Here is a 9,120-nt window from a genome sequence, read left to right as displayed (position 1 = left end):
GTTTCTCCATGGGCCTCTCCTGGGCTGCAGGGAACTTCTGTTCCACACCTGGAACACTCCTGCCTTCCTGCACTGACTCTGAGGTCTGCAGGACTGCTTCTGTTATGTTTTCCTCACACTGTGGTTCTTCACTCATTCTTCAGCTTGCTTTGACAGCAGCACTGCTGGCTGCCTTGACTGGCTCAGCTGTGCTGTGCCCTGCAGTGGAGCCACTGGAGCCAGATGGAGCCATCTAGGCCTAGCATGGGGCAGCTACAGCCTCTCCTCACAGAAGCTACCCCAGCAAACCTCCCACTGTCTACATTAAAAATGATGGTGATGGCTAGAAAATTTAGTGTTTTGGAAGACAAGTGGATGGAAGGCTAAGCACTCAGTTGCTGCAGTCAGCAGATGATCAGTGTGACAGTACCATGGACAAACTCATAGCCTTCTCCAGCATGCTGTTGCATCTCACTTGTTTGCTCTCTACAGCTGCCTGAAGGGAGGTTGTGATGAGGTGGAGGTTGGCCTCTTCCCCTCTGTAACTAGCAATAGAACTAGAGGAAATGGCCTTAAGTTGCACCGGGGGAGATTAAGGTTGGACATTAAGAAATACTTCTTCTCCAGAAGAGCAGTTAGGTGCTGGAACAGGCTGCCCAGGGAGGTGGTGGGGTCATTAACCTGATGGTGTTCAAGAAGTGGTTAGATGTTATACTGAGGGACGTGATTTAGTGGGGACTATTGCTGATAGGTGGACGGCTAGACTGGATGGTCTTGGAGGTCTTTTCCAAGCTTGGTGATTCTGTGATTCTATGATCATGTTGATGAACTTGGTGTCAAAGATGTGTACATTCTACTGTACCTTTTTTTTTTTTTTTTAATGAACCATGCATTTTCTAAAGGACCTCCTAAAAAACTCTTCTTATCTCTTAATTTTAACAGTTTTATCTGGACACATTCAGAAGATTTCTTCCATAATCAGAAAACTCCATGGTATGAGGAGGAAATATGTTACATGTTTTTGTTAAATTCAAAGGAAGTGAATTATCCATAAGCAGTAACACTCAGAGTCTTGATGCATGCCTCCTTAATTGTTTAAAAACAAAGTTAATCATATTCTGCTATCACTTTTGGCATTTGAGATGTTTCTTAGATGTGTCCTTATAACTTCCTTGCACCTCAATACCTTGTAGGCTAATCCTAATTTTTTTATTTATCCTTTTGTCAATGGTTTAAGGCCCAGTTCAGCCCAGTTCCAAGACTAATGGGGCAGGGGGACCCATGAACCCACACCTTGGGAAAGGGGGAACAGGGAAAAGGGGAAAGGGGTAGGGAGATGGGTTAAAAACAGAACAGCGACAATGATCTGAGGAGGAAAACTAATTTACTAAATATGATAGCAGAATGCAAGATAACACAACACAATACAATATAATTGGAATTGAAGCTAATAAATCAAATAAAATGAGAGTGAGTGTCCAAAAACTGAAGGTCTTACTCTAATGCTGAAGGTGAGATGGCTAGGGAGCACACACGCTGCAGAGACAAGCAGAAAAGGAAAAAGGGGACATCTGGTGACCTGCGAGCAGTTTTATCTTTGCCTCTGAATGGCAAATGGAAACAAAAAGTCCTCTGGGATATGTAGTTCTTATTTTCTGAGACAGGCATATCCAAAACTACTGACAATCCACAGAACAGGAGCATTAACTCTTTAACTCCCAGTGCATCACATGATGTTATGATATGGAATACCGATAACAAAAAAGACACCCTTATTTACTTGCTTGCCTTCTGTACAAGAATGGTGTATTGGAAGCAGTCAAATTCTTGAAGTTTTCACATTTATATAATAGGGAAAATAAAGCATATTCTGAAGGTTGTCTTCTATCAGCTTCAGTAGTAACACTCTAGCTAGATTTTTAGGAGTATGAAATTATTTATGAGCATAAAACAATCTTCATGTCCTTTCCAGAGGAATTGGTGTAATGCATTTTTTAGTACTGTGGATCTTAAAAAAAAATAAAAAAAAATCAAGTGATGAACATTAGAGAATTCAACACATTCACTTAAGCTCTTGGACATTTAATGCCCTCAGACTGCAAATAGTTAGATGCATGGACTTTTCAGTAATATATGATAACAACTATGTGTTTACTGTGTACTGCATTGCACTTTGTGTTATTTGTGAGGGTAAGCAATCAATATTTTACTGCCTCAGTTGCTACTGCAAATACGTAGAATTGATAGGTTTTCCCTATCAATAACAGACAGTAGTTTATGCCATAGGAAGCAATGGTTTCTCAAATTTCTGATATTTCAGTGTCTGCTTATTGCCTGTTCTCTATCCACTGATTACCACTGAGAAGAGTCTGTCTTCTTCACTCCCTCCCATAAGCTATTTATATACAATAATAAGATTCACCCCTTAGCCTTCTCTTCTCTGGCATAAATAAACAGTTTTAGAATGGAGGACTTTTTAACTGTAGAGAGGTGGGTGCAGTTTACTCTTGAATCTTGTCAACTGTTTCACAGAATCACTGAATGGTTGGGGCTGGTGCAGACCCCTGGATGTGATCCAGTCCTATCCTCCAGCTCAAGCAGGACCACCTACAGCAGGTTGTCCAGGTCCATATCCAGTCAGCTGGAGATGATGATGGAGACTTCAACACCTCAGGGCAACCTCCGTCAGTGCTCAGTCAGGAGGAGCTGCCAGAGGGACTGCAGTAGTCCTTGTGAGATACAGAGCAAAAGCATTTGGGGGTCTCCAAATATTATGAGATGTTGTCCAGATACTCATGCTGGAACGTCTTGGTGAAGATCCAAAGGTGAGAGAATGGGTTGAGTCCAGCTGCATGAGGGAGGAAGCAGTGTGGGCAAGAAGACTGACAATCTTAGGAAACTCTGGATTGGAAAGGGCGCTGAGAGATGTTCAGGGCAGCCTCCTGTTCCAAGAAGCACCAATGAGGAGGTCAGACCAGGGATCACAGACCAAGGACCCACAAGCGTCACTGAGTTCAACTTCTGACTCCACACAGAACCACCCCAAATTCAAGCCCCATATCTGAGATCACTGTCCAAATGTTTCTTGAACTCCATCAGTTTGAGGTCCACACAGGTTTGAGGTTCCAGTGCCTGACTACTCTCTCTCTCTGCAACAGACCCTGTCCCCAGCCCCCAGCTGCCCCTCCCGTGGCACAGCTCCATGCCGTTCCCTCGGGCCCTGTCGCTGTCACACAGAGCAGAGCTCAGCGCTGCCCCTTGAGCTCCCTGTGAGGAGCTGCAGCTGCCATGAGGCCTCCCCTCAGCTCCTCTGCCCCACACTGAGCACACCCAGGGGCCTCAGACGCTCCTCATACATCTTGCCCTCCAGATCTTTAACTATCTTCATAGAGGCTCTCTAATATTTTAATATTCCTTCTTATAATGTAGCACTGTCATGGTTTTGGCTGGGATAAAGTTGATCTTCTTCACAGTAGCTGCTATGTTGCTGTGATTTTTTATTTTGTTATGAAAATAGTGCTGATAACACACCAGTGTTTTCAGTTGTTGCAGAACAGTGCTTACACTTAGTCAAGGACTGTTCATTTTCTTGTGCCACCCTATCAGCAAAAAGCTGCGTATATACAAAGAGCTGGTAGGGGACACAGCCAGGACAGCTGTCCTAAACCGGCCAAAGGCATATTCTATGCCGCATAGCATCCTGCTCAGCAGTAAGAGCTGGACAAAAAGAGAAATGGAGACAATTAGAGTGATGGCATTTTTCTTCCCAAGAAACTGTTGCACATAATGAGCCCTGCTTTCCTGGAAGCGCCTGAACATCTGCCTGCTGACAGGAAGTAGCAAATTAATTCCTTGATTTGTTTTGCTTTCATGCACAGCTTTGGCTCTACCTAATAACCTGTTTTTATTTCAACCCATGATTTCTTGCACTTCTCTTCTGTCCTCCATCCTACGTGGGTAGAGTGAATGATCAGCATCTGCCTGTCAATGTTAAATCACAACATGCACCCAAATTTGCACAGACCTCAAGGTGAGGCTGCACAGCACACAGCAGATCATGACAATCCCTTCCCTCACCCACTGGCAGTGCTGGCCCTGGTGCACTCCAGGGTATGGCTAACCCTTTTGGCTGCCTGGCCACACTGCTGACTCATGTTCTACCTGCAGACAGCCAGAACCCCCATATTCCACCCTGCAGGGCTGCTTTGCAGTCTCTTGTTTCCCAATCTGTATGTACATCCAGAGCTGCTCAGCTGCAGAGTCCAGCACTTGCTCTAGTAAAACTTCATGAGGCTGGTGATTTCCTAGCCCTCCAATCTGTCAAGAATTCTGCAAGACTTCTCTCCCCTCAAAGAGTCAACAGCTCCTCACAGTTCAGTGCCATCTGCAAAGTTACCCAGTATATATTCAATTCACGCATACAGGAAATGTCAAAGAGAACTGCCCCTAAAATGGAGAAGTGGGGAACTCCTCCAGTGACTAGTTGCCAGCTGGATGTAACATCCTTTGAGCCTGATCCACCAGCCAATTGTTCACCCACTGCATTATGCATTTGTCCAGCTGTATGTTAGGAGGCTTTGGGCTTCCTCCAGCCTGCTCTGAGACAGCTCCAGGGACCCAGGGACAGGGCTGCTAGCATGGCTACTCTTTACAGCATTCTGCATTAGCAGGTCTTCAGGACACGTGTCCTGGCTGATTATCACAAGGTTCAGACTGCCCTCTCCCAGCACTTAGAAGAGGGAGGCCGTGAGCAGAAGAACAAAACAGGCTCTGCTGCAGCAATTCCAGGAAACAAAATCATAACACACTCCAAGAAGCACGTTGCTGAGATAGAGCTAGAAAACATTTCCTGCAGACAGTTGTTCTTTGGAGAGCTTACGGCTGTTTATTCTAAGCCAAGGAAACGCAGGAGCCGGGCACGCAGCAGCAGCATGCTGAAGTTTCCGGGATGCTCATCCACGGGGCTTGCTGGGCGCTGCGCAGCATTCGGCAGGGCTGGCTCTCTGAAGGTGCTGGGTGCAGAGGTGCCTAAGGGCCCCGCAGGACGAGCTGGCCCCCTGCAGGCCCTCCCTGCCACCGACCGATCATGGGTGTGACGCAGGCGCAGGTTGTAGTGCTGATGCGGGGATCTGTTCCGCACCCTCTCCCTGGCTGCACGCCTCCGGCGGTGGGTGAACGGGCTGAGCAAGTACTGCTGGTAGCCACCGTCTGCTTGAGTCGCACACAAGATGCGGTCGAAAGGCTGCCTGCAGACTGGGCACACAGCATTGTTGGCAGCCCACTGCCAGATGCAGCTAAAGCAGAAGCAGTGAAAGCAGGTGGGCACGTGGGCAGCGTGGCAGATGGCGTCCAGGCAGATGGGACACCGGTTGTCTGCTGCCTGACATGGCCCTGCCTGCTGTAGCTGGCTTGCACTGCCCGTTTCCTCAGAGCCACTCTGCTTCAGATCCTCCTGGGTGTTTGACGCCATGTCCTGCCAAGAGAGACATTGTAAGTGACTTTTCTTGCATTGGGAAGAGAAAAGCAAAGGAAAGTTCATAAAGCAGAGGGAGAGAGGAGGGATGGGCACCCCAGGGGGTGTCCTTGCAGCTGTATCCCTGTGAGCCATCCAGCTTATCTAGGCTGTAGACACAGTCAAGCTTGCAGGGGCACAAACGACTGAAAAAGAAACTAAATCAATAAAATTGAAATGAATGAAATCATCAGATTGTACCAGCAGAAGTCCTGGTGCAGTCATTTTGTTGAAAGAACAACTAGCTAGTTCAGATTAATAGAAGATACTATTCTAGACCAATTAGCAGTCTACCTACCCCTAATTTAGCCTCCAAAATGGCAAAAGGGGAAGCTACAAAGGAAGCCTGACAACCTACAGTGCTCCTTTCACCCTGCAGTTCCCTATCATCTGCAGTACTTTTGTTAAGGGAGTATTAAATCTTCCTGTAGGATAGAGAAGCAGAAACAGATAAAATACTTTTGATTTTCACATTCTAATATTTCATAAAATCAATGACTCACGTATTATTTGTAGGCTGTGCTTTTGCAGGAAGTTTGTACTGCCATACAGCAGAGGTATTTAATGGAGTCCTACACTAGGATTAATGTGTTTGAGTTTTAAGATCTCAGAATTTTCATTTGAAGTTCTTCTCTGCCTTACTAAGATCTGATTTTGAATTCTTTTTTCCTCATAACAGGTGTTAGCAAGGGCTGCAATTTTTCTTTAAATGTTAAATAACAACTAATATTTCTCTCCCCAAAGTTGTATTAGTTTATCGATATATCTGAAGCCTGATTTATGACTTTCTAGGGGGCAGTTCTCAATGGCAATTGTAGGTACAAAGATTTTACTTTAGCTGGACACCATGGCCACCTATTGCAGTATTGATACATCCTAGAAATATATTTCCTATTAACCGAACAGTGCTGCAAAAAGTGCAACCAGCAGGTTAAGAAATAAAAATTAATGAACTGCATTTTATCCCTCCCTTTTTTTTTTTTTTTAATATTACTTCGATGACAATCTTCCAAGCTTTAATAAACGTACTGGAAATTTCAGTTGCAAAAGCGCCCCCTCCTGAACGGATTGTTCTACATACCATATGAATTCCGGTCATGAACAGAGGACTTCATCTGAGTAATGCACACTCTTCAAGATAACTTCCATAACAAGAAAGTTAAACTACTTGCTGCCAGGTCTCTTGACTTGAGGTTTCTAATGTTCAACATCTTTGTATTTCTTGCATATTAACTGAGGCATTGGCTAATTAAAAGAAGACAAAACTTCATAAAAAAATCGCCTCCTTGGAAATGGGCAGGGGAATTCTCAGTTTTACAGACTACCCAAAACATTGTAGAGATTTTATGCAGTTCACTGATCTGTCAGGAAAGAAATCAGAGTAGAAAGAGCAAGAGCTGTGTTCTTGTGAAGTACAAGATGGAGTACTGGAGGGAATAATGCACATTTGAATGCTGTACTTTTATGCTTTGCTGAAGAAGCATACCATGGTCATAGTTAAACTTTCCACCAAGTACCACTTACGTTTTACCTCCTGTAAATTATCTGTGTTTTCTACAATTCTGCTCTTTTGATGATGCTCCATGGGGTGATAGCCATATTGTACTATTTTCAGAAAAAAAAGCACTCACTTCCTTGGATGGTAATTACTATGGCTATTTAGCCATAGTAATGTTTTCTGGATACACATCATTCAGCCACCTTAATATCAACATGCAAGTTATTTCCATGGAGTCAGCACAGGTCACACCTGATTTTTAATGCCTGCTGAGTAGCCAATGTAATTAATATGTAATGTAATTTGCATTCAATATCATTAGAATTCATATAATAAAAAAGGGCAGATATAATAGAGTTGTACAAAGAGAGTTATTAAAACCAACAGCACACTACCTACCTAAAGGTGTACAGTTAAGGTTTCCATGGCAACCTTAACTCTGCACTTCCTGCCTTTTGTATTTTAAAAGCTGAGCTTCAATGTTGCTTTAATATACTATTTTGCACTGAATATTTCTACCAATAGAAGGATTATTTTGAAACCTGACATTTCTAAGACTCCTAATACTAACCCAGTTTGCACAGCAACATTATAAATTATTCAGAAGAAACTGCACTAATACATATCTCACAACAATGACTGAACTTTGCTTCAGGCTGGTGGAACGAGTATGTGGTAGCTTCTCTACAGGTAAGGTGCTACCAACTTCTCTTTGGAGCCCCATTTCATTTCCTTCTCGATCCTGGCTGAAAAATTATCTGTCCCAAATGATGCAGATTCAAACTGAAGGCAGGAAGGAATAGGTCTGCAAATGTAAAATGGGAAACATTTGATTATTTGAACTGTAGCACATTAAAGAACTTATACCACGATGGCTTGAGTAAAAGAAACACTTCAGATTACTGTCGCAGTACACAGAATTGCTCGTTTTGATTCCGGAACTGATCCTGGCAAGAGTGTGCACGGGCATTCCATACACATAGATGTCTGCCCATTTCTTCACTACTTACACTTCTATAGCTTACTAGTCATGTAAAATGTTAGTAATCTGAAAGAGAGGCTTGGGTTTGCAAAATCAGAAGTCCAACTCTTTAGAGGCTGCTGTACTTAAATTCTAAGTGAAAAAAACACATTTTCAGTTACTTCTATGTTAAAGCTTCAGAAGAAAGCCCTGAAGAAAACACATACATACATATTATAAAGTTTATTATACTTCTTATACTGAACAACAAGAATATTCAGATTTCTTGAGTAAAAAATCTGAAACAGTAGGACATTTTATTTCAAAGTTTTTACAGTACATAAAAATGTACTTTATTCTGCCAAGTGTATTTAAAATTTGGCAAACTTCACAACAGCTTTTGTGTACAGAGGCCTATAATAACCAGAATAGTAGTGTTTAGTGGTATAACCTGGCATGCAGCTGAGCAATACACAGCTGTTCACTCCCTCCCTCCACAGTGGAATTGAGGAAAGAATCGAAGAAGGTGAAAGTACAGGAACTTGTAGGTTGTAATAAGAATAGTTTAAAAAGAGAGAGAGAGAGAGAAAAAAAAAACAAACTAGCAAGTAATGTATGTTTACTGTATGATTGCTTACCACCAGACGACTGATGCTCAGATAGTCCCAACACTGCAGATCTCCTCCTGAGCTCTCCTCTCTGGCTTCAGAGTTCCTCGTGATGCCGAATAGTATGGAACATTCCTTTGGCCAGTTTAGGTCAGCTGTCCTAGTTCTGTTCCCTCCCAGCTCCTTGTGCCCAGCCTCCCCCCCTTCTCCCCCCCACCCCCCAGCCCCTCACTGGCAGGACAGCACCAGAAGCTGCAATGTCCTTGGCTCTGCACAGCCCTGCTCTGCAACAACTGAAACATCGGTGTGTTATCAACATAGTTCTCAGAGTAAATCCAAAACACAACATCAGCTACAGACACATCAGTACACATTTTTATCACCAAAAGCACTAGAGAATGTTTTTCCATAAAATACCATCATCACAAATACCTGAGTGCCCAAAATTAGTTTTTAAACATGGAAAAAATTGAACCAAACAAAATGAGCGTTCAGCTGCATCGTCCACAAAGAAGTAAGCTGTCAAGGCAGACATAAAAATGGAAAGGAGACAGTAAAAAAA

This window comes from Gallus gallus, chromosome Z (assembly GCF_016699485.2).
Source record: "Gallus gallus isolate bGalGal1 chromosome Z, bGalGal1.mat.broiler.GRCg7b, whole genome shotgun sequence".
NCBI classification, from domain to species: Eukaryota; Metazoa; Chordata; class Aves; order Galliformes; family Phasianidae; genus Gallus; species Gallus gallus.
This window is presented reverse-complemented; position numbering follows the sequence as displayed.